The sequence below is a fragment of the Tenrec ecaudatus genome, chromosome 1 (genome assembly GCF_050624435.1).
Source record: "Tenrec ecaudatus isolate mTenEca1 chromosome 1, mTenEca1.hap1, whole genome shotgun sequence".
Classification (NCBI taxonomy): Eukaryota; Metazoa; Chordata; class Mammalia; order Afrosoricida; family Tenrecidae; genus Tenrec; species Tenrec ecaudatus.
The window spans coordinates 183,934,798-183,945,003 of NC_134530.1; positions in this window are offsets into that span (position 1 = coordinate 183,934,798).

Genomic DNA, 10,206 nt, shown 5'->3' on the forward strand with positions numbered 1-10,206 from the left:
AGATCACTGAATAATCTTCTGTCAGTTGACCTCTGGAAGGGAAACATGATTTGATCCATCATGCCAATGTTCCCACCGATCCATAGCCATGGGTCCAAGTAGCCTATGGTTAATTTTCTACTTTTTTTTCTTCTTTCCTCAGTAGAAATGTATTGGAATTGGCCTAAGCAGAAAGTTCAGCCTGAATGCAAAAAGGTCAGCCTGAATGCACATGGACTAATTGCCCAAGTAAATTGCATACATTTTAATTTGTATGTGTTTTGATTTTTTTGACAGCTATTAATATCTCGCAGATTCATTTTGCCTTTCTCTTCCCCCTTCCTCACTTGTGAGTTCAGGCCAGTGCATTTCTTGTCTAGATTACTGCTGCCCAGTCTCCTCTCCGACCTCCCTGAACTCACCTACCTTCTTTATTCCCTTCATATGCCCCCAGAGAACAAAGAATGGGTGCTCCTAGCCCCTGTGATGGTCATGGAAAGAGGAGACAAACTGAAAAGCTGCTTGTCTTCTCCTACACCAACAACACATTCTCAACCACTGCTTTCCAATTTAAGAAGTTATCAAGGAGGCAAGAGATAACTGGGATAGGCAATGCCTCTTAGGGCTGTCCTGTTCTTGATCTGGTAGATCAGTTATTCTTTTTTAAATCATCTAACCTGAAAGCATTTTTATTTAAAATTTCAATGTCTGTACTTAATTCTTTATGTGTAAGAAGGAATATCATTAGGCAGTTTAAAGTACCCTAAAATACATTAGGCAAAAGAAAAACCGTAAGGCAATCATCTTTGTATTGTAAAATCAGAGAGCAAATATTCCTACAGGGTAAAAATTATGTTGTTTAACGGTGCAATGTTTTTGTCCTGCTTTTTCTATCTTTCTCTCCCTCTCTCTTTCTTTCTTTTTCTCCCCTGACATCTGTGTTTCTGGAAGAGAAAGCAGCCTTAATTAAAAATCTGACTCTGGATAGAGTTATGTCCAGAATAGTAAAAAAAGGGACGAAGGTAGCATGTGGCTCGAAGGAAAGCTAAGCCTACGAGCCAGCAAATGACGAGAATCCATGTCAACAAGCTGCTGCTCGACGAAAGCTGCACTATCAACTCAAAGCATAAAAGTGGCCGAGGGGAGATGTTCTGGAATATTAGAGGAGGAAGATGGCATTGTGGAATAAAAAGATTAAAGGCATATTGGGATGACTTGGCAGTATTTGTCAATATTTTAAATGCAAGCATCTTTTGGCATAGCAAGTTCACATCTAAGAAGCTATATTGTGTATGAAGGTATCAAAGATTTCATGGTAGGATAATTTGTAACAACTAAAAAGATGTAAATAACAATGTCTTTGAGTAGTAACTTGGCTAGGTAAATTATGGGACATCGGTGCTGCAAGAAGCAGAAAACTCTACTTTAAATTCGCATAGTAAGGAAAAGTGGCTCACAAAATTAGAGTCCAGTGGTAAATGGGCGTCAGAGTTGAATTAATCCAGTGGCTTCAGTCCTATTTCCCTGCATGTTCCTTGGATCTGTCCTCCCTGGACAACTTCATCACGGCAGAGTAAGGGATAGCCCAGCTGCCACAATGCTGGGCTATCCTGGCAGTGGTCCGTGATTCAAAGAGACCCCATTCTCAAATAGGGTGTAAGGAGAACATTTGTTAAGTCTAGAAGGGGACAAACACACACAAAGACACAGATACAAGATCCAGATGAGGGAAATCATTAGCACAAGGTCATAATAGCATCCAAGGGTTCATAGTCAAGGAGCTAGTTAAAAAAGGCATGGAACAAAATAAACCATCACAAATTCTTGACTGGTGGCAGATCAACAAACACATCACAGTTAGAGGTGGGACTACAGAAGAGGGAACGGACCACATTGTTGGATAGAAGAGGTCACAAGATTGGTCTAGGGTAGTGGTTCTTGACCTTCCTAATGCCACGACCCTTTAATACAGTTTCTCATGTTGTGGTAACCCCCAACCATAAAATTATTTCTGTTGTTACTTTATAACTGTAATTTTACTACTGTTATGAATCATAATGTAAATATCTGATCTGTAGGATGTATTTTCATTGTTACAAATTGAACATAATTGAAGCATAGTAGATAAAAACAATATGTAATTATATATTGTGAAATAGTTATTTCTAATTACAAATAAATGAAATTTTGTCTTGAAGCATGATGAAGCATGGGTAACAGTCTTTATGCCAGGTACTTGTATGTGGGCATGTCTGCATGTGGGCTGACCCACCTGGAGACAGATAGAGGAGTGGTGTCTCGGTTCCTAAGACCATCTGAATACATGTTTTTCTTAGGTGACCCCCGTGAAAGGATCAATCACCTGCAAAAGGGTCGCGACCCACAGGTTGAGAACCGCTGGTCTAAGGCCTTCCAACCAAGGCAATCTGGGCCCTGCTACTGTAAGTCTCAGTACTGTCCATCAAAGACACACCCAGGCAAGCTCCTAAGAGACTACCCCTCCCTGGGCTGCCTGGAGTGGGTGAAGGTAATCCACCGTCTAATGCACTCTCCCTGAGGGTAAGATTACTACATACTTGCTTCATAATCAAACAATTCAATGAAGGCTTAATCTATGCAGAGATGCTGGAAATGATTTGGGGACTATCACTGTCATCCACAGCCTCCTGCAAACCAGGGTCCTCAGAAATTAAGCTCTAATACAGGAGAAATATTTCCAGAAGGAAACTATGACATAACGTTATTGTACCCAAGAATCTCTTTTCCCATTTTCTGGTCAGATGGCTGCCAAGTTAGAGACGACTTTGAAGCAAGTGTGTCATGTACGAAGTTGTTCCAGTGGCATGAGAATGGAAACAAAGGGTGCCACTCGTTTACTTAAAAGGAACTTTCTTGCTCTGAACCCCTGTAACTGCCTCAGGGTGGTGGCAGAGCCTACCTTCTCCAACATGGACAAGGACAATGTCCTAGTGAGCTGCTTACCAGGGCTGGCTGTCTCCTCCTTGTGGCTTTAACCCAGTTTTCTAATTGATTTACATAAGAGAGGTGACTAGTGTTAAAATGCAAACCTGCAATTCTCAGGGGGGGAAACAGCTTTGCTTTAACCTTGGGAAATCTCTTGTTTGCTGATATTGAGACAGGTTAGCAGGGCTGGCCCAACTGCCTTTGAAAGATCTAGCCAACTTCCTGCACCAGTTCAGCCAAATAAGAAATGCAAACGAAGGCATTTGCAAATACCTATGCAAATGAAGGCATTTGTGATACACATGTAGTATGCAGAGTTTCCTGCTGAGATGGCCCCTGACCAACTTATATAATGGAAATTGGCCACTGCCTAGGCAAATGGTAGTAACTGTTTATACAAGCCGTATGCGTTGTTTCCTATTAGAATGACTGTGAGAAGGTGGAGTGGATTCCACAGCTGGAGCAGATGTAGAGGATATCCAACCCCCCAAGCACCCTCCCCTCCCAACAGCATAACCTTCAGAGACAGGGACCAAAAACCTGACCCACCTAAGCAACCATGACATCCCAGAATAAGTTCTGTTTTCCTGTACCCAAAGCCCCTGTGAAATATTCAGTCTTAAAGGGATAGTGGCGTTCCCATCTAATTAATATGGCACAGCCCAAATAGGCTATTTTCCTGGGACTCCCTATGTACCTCATAAAGTCCCTTCTAATAACACTAGCAACATTTTATTTAGGGAGATCGGGGTTGAGCACTGCATAAGCCCTCCCTATCTCTGTCTACACACCTCCTTCTAATAAACTGTTTGCTACAGTGGAAATTCTCCACCTCTTCTGATTTTTATTCATTCACAAGACATAAGATCCCTCTTTTATGGTGTTGGCTGGGGAATCGTTTCCCCCATAACATTAAGAGATGGCAGAGCAAGAAGTCAGAAGAGACAAGGTTCTCTGACTCACCATGCAACAAAGCACTCTAGTCTAGTTACGTAATTTCAACTCAACCTGATAAATGAGTGTAGGCCGCTAGGGGTCAATCAGGTCACAGTACGATAATGCCATGGGTCATGTTAATTGACTAGATGGCATATCATCTCTTCTTGCCTCAAACTTCCACCATCTCCTCCTTCCCATTTCAATCCCAGATGAGAAAATAGTAAGCACTTAGGACCACTCATTTTCCACCACCACGTCTCCCTATCCATCTGCAACCGTGCCCAGAGAGGTCCCTTTCTGGCCTAAAAGATAAACTAAGCTTGTGTTGAACTTGAAGATCCTGTGGACACAGCTGAAGCTGCTCAGGAGCGAGATGGCCAAGAACACTGTAAGAGGAGAACGGTGGAATGGTGAAATGAGAAGCTGGAATCGTGACCCACCTCCCTCTTGGGGTCGTCATCCTTGGGAGGGTCCTCAGAGAAATCCTGTACCTTGCCGCACATCTCTGAGGAGGAGAGGATTCTCTCGCAGCCGGAGCAGGTCCCTTCCTGGAGACAGGAGAAGAGGAAGACCACTGTCACTCTTGGGAGAGAAATCACAGGCCAGCTGGATCCGTCTCTAGGTCTCTTAGCCGACCTAGTTCAAATGATAGAAAATAAGAGGGATTTGCAAATGGGGTGTTGTGTGTACAGGAAATAAGCTTTTGACAGGACTGTACAGAAAATTCATGTTTTGTTTGAGACTTCATAAGCCTTGGTGCATTTTTAAGATGTTTAGCTGTTGGGATTTGTTTATTGTCTCTTGTAAAAATGGCATGTAAGAAGATGTACTTTGCTCTGGTTTGAAATGGATCATGAGTCATGTAATACCAAGATTTTATTACTTTGCAATATCTCCTTCCACAAAATTGTATTTGCTTTGGACCCGTTAGTCTGGCATAAGATTGATAATAAACCTCTAAAGCTTGCCCGGTTAAAGTGTGATGTTTTCATACGGACGAAACAACTTGACAGGGATTGAACTGGGAGCATTTGGATTTGTCCACAGCTGGGATAAAGCATGCAGCTGTAGCTGAATTAAGCAGTCTTTGGGAGCAGCTGAGAACATAGAAGCCACCAGGTAAAGTAAGTAGCTGCACCATTAAAGTAGGTTAAAATAAATAAATACATAAAGTAGGTTAGAGCTTTTTTAAAAATCCAACCTTGTCTTCAACCAGGTGCAAAAGTCACTCCATTGGTTTAGAATCTGATAGGTGTAAGTGTAAGGTCTCTCTCTCTGGGCTAAATTCCAACCTTGATCCTTGGCTCCACGCGAGAAAGAATTCACACCGGAGCCGGGCTCGTGATCCAAGTGAATTTAATGAGAGTTAAAAGAAGCTTCAGGTTTTACACGGCACCCATAGGATTCCTTTGACCATGCGGCCTGGCAGAAGACTGCTCAGGGTCACGCAAAGATCTCTCTCCCAAGTTTCCTCCCACGAAGACAACCAGACAAGTCCCCTCTCTCTTCCGGTCCCTGCCTTTTCAAGGGTTCCCAGGGGAGGCGTGGTGAATGACCCCAGGTTGATCCCATTGACTGAATTGCAATCACCTGGCCCAGGTGGGCTGCTCCAGGTTTAACGTCCATCCATGCCCACTGGCGGGAAAATCCAGCTTTGTCCTATGCTGGCTCTCCTGGGCATGCGTCAATGGATATCCCATCCCTGATGCTAGCTACCTAACATAAGGAGTTAATTTTTTACTTTTACTGTAAGTCAGAACTTCCTTTTGTTTGCTATATACAAATAGTTATTTGTAACATCATATATTTGCAAGATGGAGATGGTCCAAGATGCCCATGCCCGTTTACAGGGACATTGTAGAGCTGATGGTTGAGTTACTGTGCGAGATTCATGCTGTCATTTGTAATATGTTTTGTGAGGATTCAAATGTAATCCTTGGGAATAAAATTTGGGGGTTATATATTGGGGAGTGGGGGGAGTGATCAAGTGAGAGATGAGGCAGAGTAGATGTGGGTGTTGTGTCCCATCGAGCCATTTTCAACTCCCAGCAAGCGCATGTGAGTTATGGTAAAATACGGTGGCCTTTCTCGACGGGGTTCCTGACGTGTTCTATTAAGGTTCTCCACCTCGTGGGCCTGTGGGTAGGGAGAGCCTTCTCTACTCTGCTGCTGGACAGGAGTGGGTGGGATTAAGAGCAGACCTTCGTGGAGTATGGGGGCTGAGCCAGATCCTTTGTTTCCTTAAGACTCCACTTGAGTGCCGGGTGTGAGCCAGGCCACACTTTGTGTTTTCCTTGGCCGCACAATGATGCCACCACACCATTGTACACACAGGCCTCACCTGGAGAGCCAGCACTCTGTTTTCCTGACTGAGTTGTGGGAGAAGGAAGGCTGCTGCCGCTTTGGGCTAACCCTGGACTGAACGCTGCATTGGCTCTGCTCTGAACAGCACCCACCATCATGCGAGACGTTGCCTCAAAGGGTCTTGCATCTATTTGGGAACTTGCAGCAAATCACAGAACCCCAAGACGGGAGACAGTAGACTCAAGGGACGACTTGGGGTGTGAAAGTTGGGGGGAACAGACTACCGTCTTGGAAGAGTTGGACGTTTGAAATTTCTTCAATCTCCCACTCCTCAGAACTAGTTTGGTATCAAGTCTTAGGAAATAACTCATTGCCATGTGGTAGACTAGTGCTGTCCCACAGGGGCTCATTGGCTGTAATCTCTATGGAGGCAGATCTCAGGGTCTTTCTCCTGGGGAACAGCAGGGAGGGTTCAAGCTACCAACCTTTCAGTTGGCACCACCAGGGCTCCTTCTCATGAATGTACCAAGAAGAAGCGAATAGTCGGTCAATCTGGGTGAGGTATACATTGGTTTCACTTTCTCAACTTTTGCATGTTTCACGGTTTTCAAAAGAAAAGAAATGCCATTTTTTACAACCAAAGATCGAATATGAAAATCTGGATGTAGAGTTTCTTTTGGAAAGAATCTACAGCCTGGCAGTACTTGGCTCATGTCTCAAGCAGCAACGTGGAGCTGAGTTCAAGAAAGGTGGAGGTGCTTTTCAGTTAGACCCTGCCAGGCCCAGGCCCCTCGTGCATGCTGCCCCCGTGACCGCTGCAGGCGTTTACCCTGGGACTCCTGGTCCAGAACTGCTCAGTGAGCCCTGTCAGAAATGTCTCCAAATACAAAATGGCAGCTTGTCTTCTATGGCACTCAGTTCTCTGCCAAATACTAGGGCTCACGCACGAGGCCTGCTTCGTATTCTGTGATCGCACCGTGTCTTACAGAGCAACTGCTGCCTTTCTAGATCAAACCTTCTCTCTCTTTTCTTTTCTTCTTCTCCTCCTTCTCCTCTCTCTTCTCTCTTCTCTCTCTCTCTCTCTCTCTCTCTCTCTCTCTCTCCCCCCCACACACACACACACACTGAAAAGGCTGCTGTTTGCCATGTGTGACACCCTCTAATGGCTATATTGAGATCAGCGTGGCTACCACGTGTTTTCTGTACTTTCCGGAATGAGCCAGAAAGGTGTCAGTTAGGAGGATAGGGAAAGAGGCTGGCATAGGTTTTGTCCTTTGGATACAAAGCCCTATTCTACTGCATCTTTCTGCCTTCCCTTGCAATCACTGTAATCACAAGGCTCGTGTCTTATGCAACTTAGGTTTCCTAGTGAGTACACCGCCTACTGTCAGCGTTGTCGAGAAAAGGCCGTGACTCTTGTTTTGAGCACGTTGGTCAAAGTCAGCTTCCGTTTTGTTTATTTTTTCTCTTTGACCAGAAGATTGGTGGGTTTCTGGTTGTTGTTTCTGTTGTTTTGCTTTTAAGGATGAATACCATCCTTTGCTCTGCGGCTTTGAAAAACAACTTCACTCAGAGTATCATCTTTATGTCAGCAAGGTGAGATTTCTTTTTAATGGGAACATGTTTCCGGAAGCTGCTTTGCTGAGGATGAATATTCTCCTTGGCAAGGGCATCCTTAAAAAACGGTGTGATTTCACTCACCCGGAGTCTCTTGATTAGGCTTAAAGCCACAGAACTGAAGAAAGATGCAGAAGCAAAGAAACACTGTGGAGAAACAAAGTTCTGTTGGGAGGTAAATGGGACATAGGGCATCTAAAAGGTTAGATGTCAATAAGAATAACAGAATCATGGGACTTTCCAGGAGCCTAAGGTCACCTCTGCTCGTCTTGTGGATGAGATGGGAAAGCACCACAGGTGGTATGATAGAATACTGGTGGGTGCTGATTAGAAATGTAAACAGATCAAATCCCAAACTCAATGAAAGCTTAATCAATGGCATGACTTCTAAATCACCCAATATCTCAAAATCTCAAAGGTCTCAAGGTCTCAAAAATCATTCCTACATTTACTCGTCAGTCAGGGATGAGGGAAGATTATCGAGGACAAAGTTCAGTATAATGGTCCAATAGACTCGAGCTCTTTTGTGCCAAGGGACAAATGGCAAGCAACCTTGAGCTCCTAAGGACTTTATGTTTGAGAGTGTGTTCTAGCGGACATACTTCATGTCCCCCTCACCCTTCAAGCCTGCAGCATTCTCTCCACCTTTGAATTCACATCTCTTTCTAAGCACTAATTATTTGGCACGCAGGCATTAAAAACAGGGTCTTTTCCAGCCAAGAGGAAGCAAACAGAAAACTGCTTCAACCTTCTAGTTAATAAATGTGGGGAAAATGAGAGAGCAAAATCAAAGGTCACACAGCTGGTCAGAGACAGTATTAGTTAGAAGTCAGATCTCCCAAGTTCCGCGTAGCAGGCTGACACATGGCCGTTGGAAACCCCAGGTGCTCTAAGGACGAAAAGTGAGGCTTTCTACTCCAGAAAGATTCACCGTCTTGGAAACCCACTGTCCTAGAACATCACTACGAGTCCACATTGACTCCATGGCAACACATTTGGAACACTCCTTCAACCATTGACTTAAAGCATACTTTAATTTTAGATAGCTTTATTGCATACACTTCATATATCATACAATTCAATCATTCAATCACATTAAGACTAAATCACCATAATCAATTCCAGAACATTGTATGCTTGTACTCACTGCTATTAGCCCTCTGTTTCCCCGTCCTCCCTGGCACAACCCTAGGCAATTAGCAATCCAGTTACGGTGTCTGGAGAGCTACCTATCCTGGCTTTCACACACTCACAACATACTGAACGCAAACCGGAGTCAACTGTGGCCAATGTACTTAGGTCAAAATGTAATGCCATTTGATCTCTCTTTGGACCCAATTTTAGGTTGTGTTTGTTTTTAATATCTTCTGCTTCTCTTTTATTGAAGCTTTCATATGTTCTATGTAGTCATTGTTGTTCGCTTTGCTTGTTTATTTTCTTCCTGTTTATGTTGTGTATGATTTTCTGTATATTAAAGCATATTTTAAATGACTATTCCCACTTAAAGATTCATAACTTTTAAATATGATATCAATTGAAAATGCAAAGTCCCATGTTGTTTTTGGTGCCGATACAGTCTCTACTGGATATAGTGTTTGTTGCCTTTTTAACCCTTTCTTACCCCATTGCTCACTTCTATGCCTCTAAGTCTCCAGGCAGGGCCAAATAGACCAGGACAAACAGCCAGCATTTGCACCCAGAGCATGCTCTTATTATAGGACTTAGCATAGGGCAGGGTGACGGTGCCTGCTCTCTCCAGATAGTGCTCTTTTTAAAGACTTAATTAACAGTATTTAGCCAGTGGATCCTAATTCACACTTGGACGGCTCCCAGGCTCCCACACTTGGCTCAGTACGTGCATTTGGAAGTAACCAAGACACGGCTATTGAATAATTCATTAATTTGCCACCGGTCTATAAAATTCTGCACAGATTTCACTTTTCCAATTCAATTCACAATCATTTTGTTTGCATTATTCTTACAAGAATTGAGCACAGCTGAGATTTACCAACTCCAGACCTCCATCTAGTGACTTGGAAATTCAAGGGTTCTTATTGGTGGCTGTATTTATTTTGAGATAGAAGCTGTCTAGACCTCCAATCATCAACCACCCCAACCTGAAGGAAGCCACAGGTAGGTGTGCAGACTTGGTTATGTATTCTATTTATGTGAACAGTCTTTTCTAGAGCAAGAAGAGAAAAAGAAAGGAGGAAAGGTGACCAGAGAGGTAGGAGAGCCAACCATGAGGGCCTATTCCTTGCTGGGCAGTTCTGTGTAAATAACACCACTGTATTTAAACCTCAAGCCATCCGTCAACATTGGCGTTTTTCTTAAATTACAATCCATGAGTCAAAGAGCATTTCAGTAGGGGTCTCCGATCACGTGGTTTATTCAGTAGCAGAG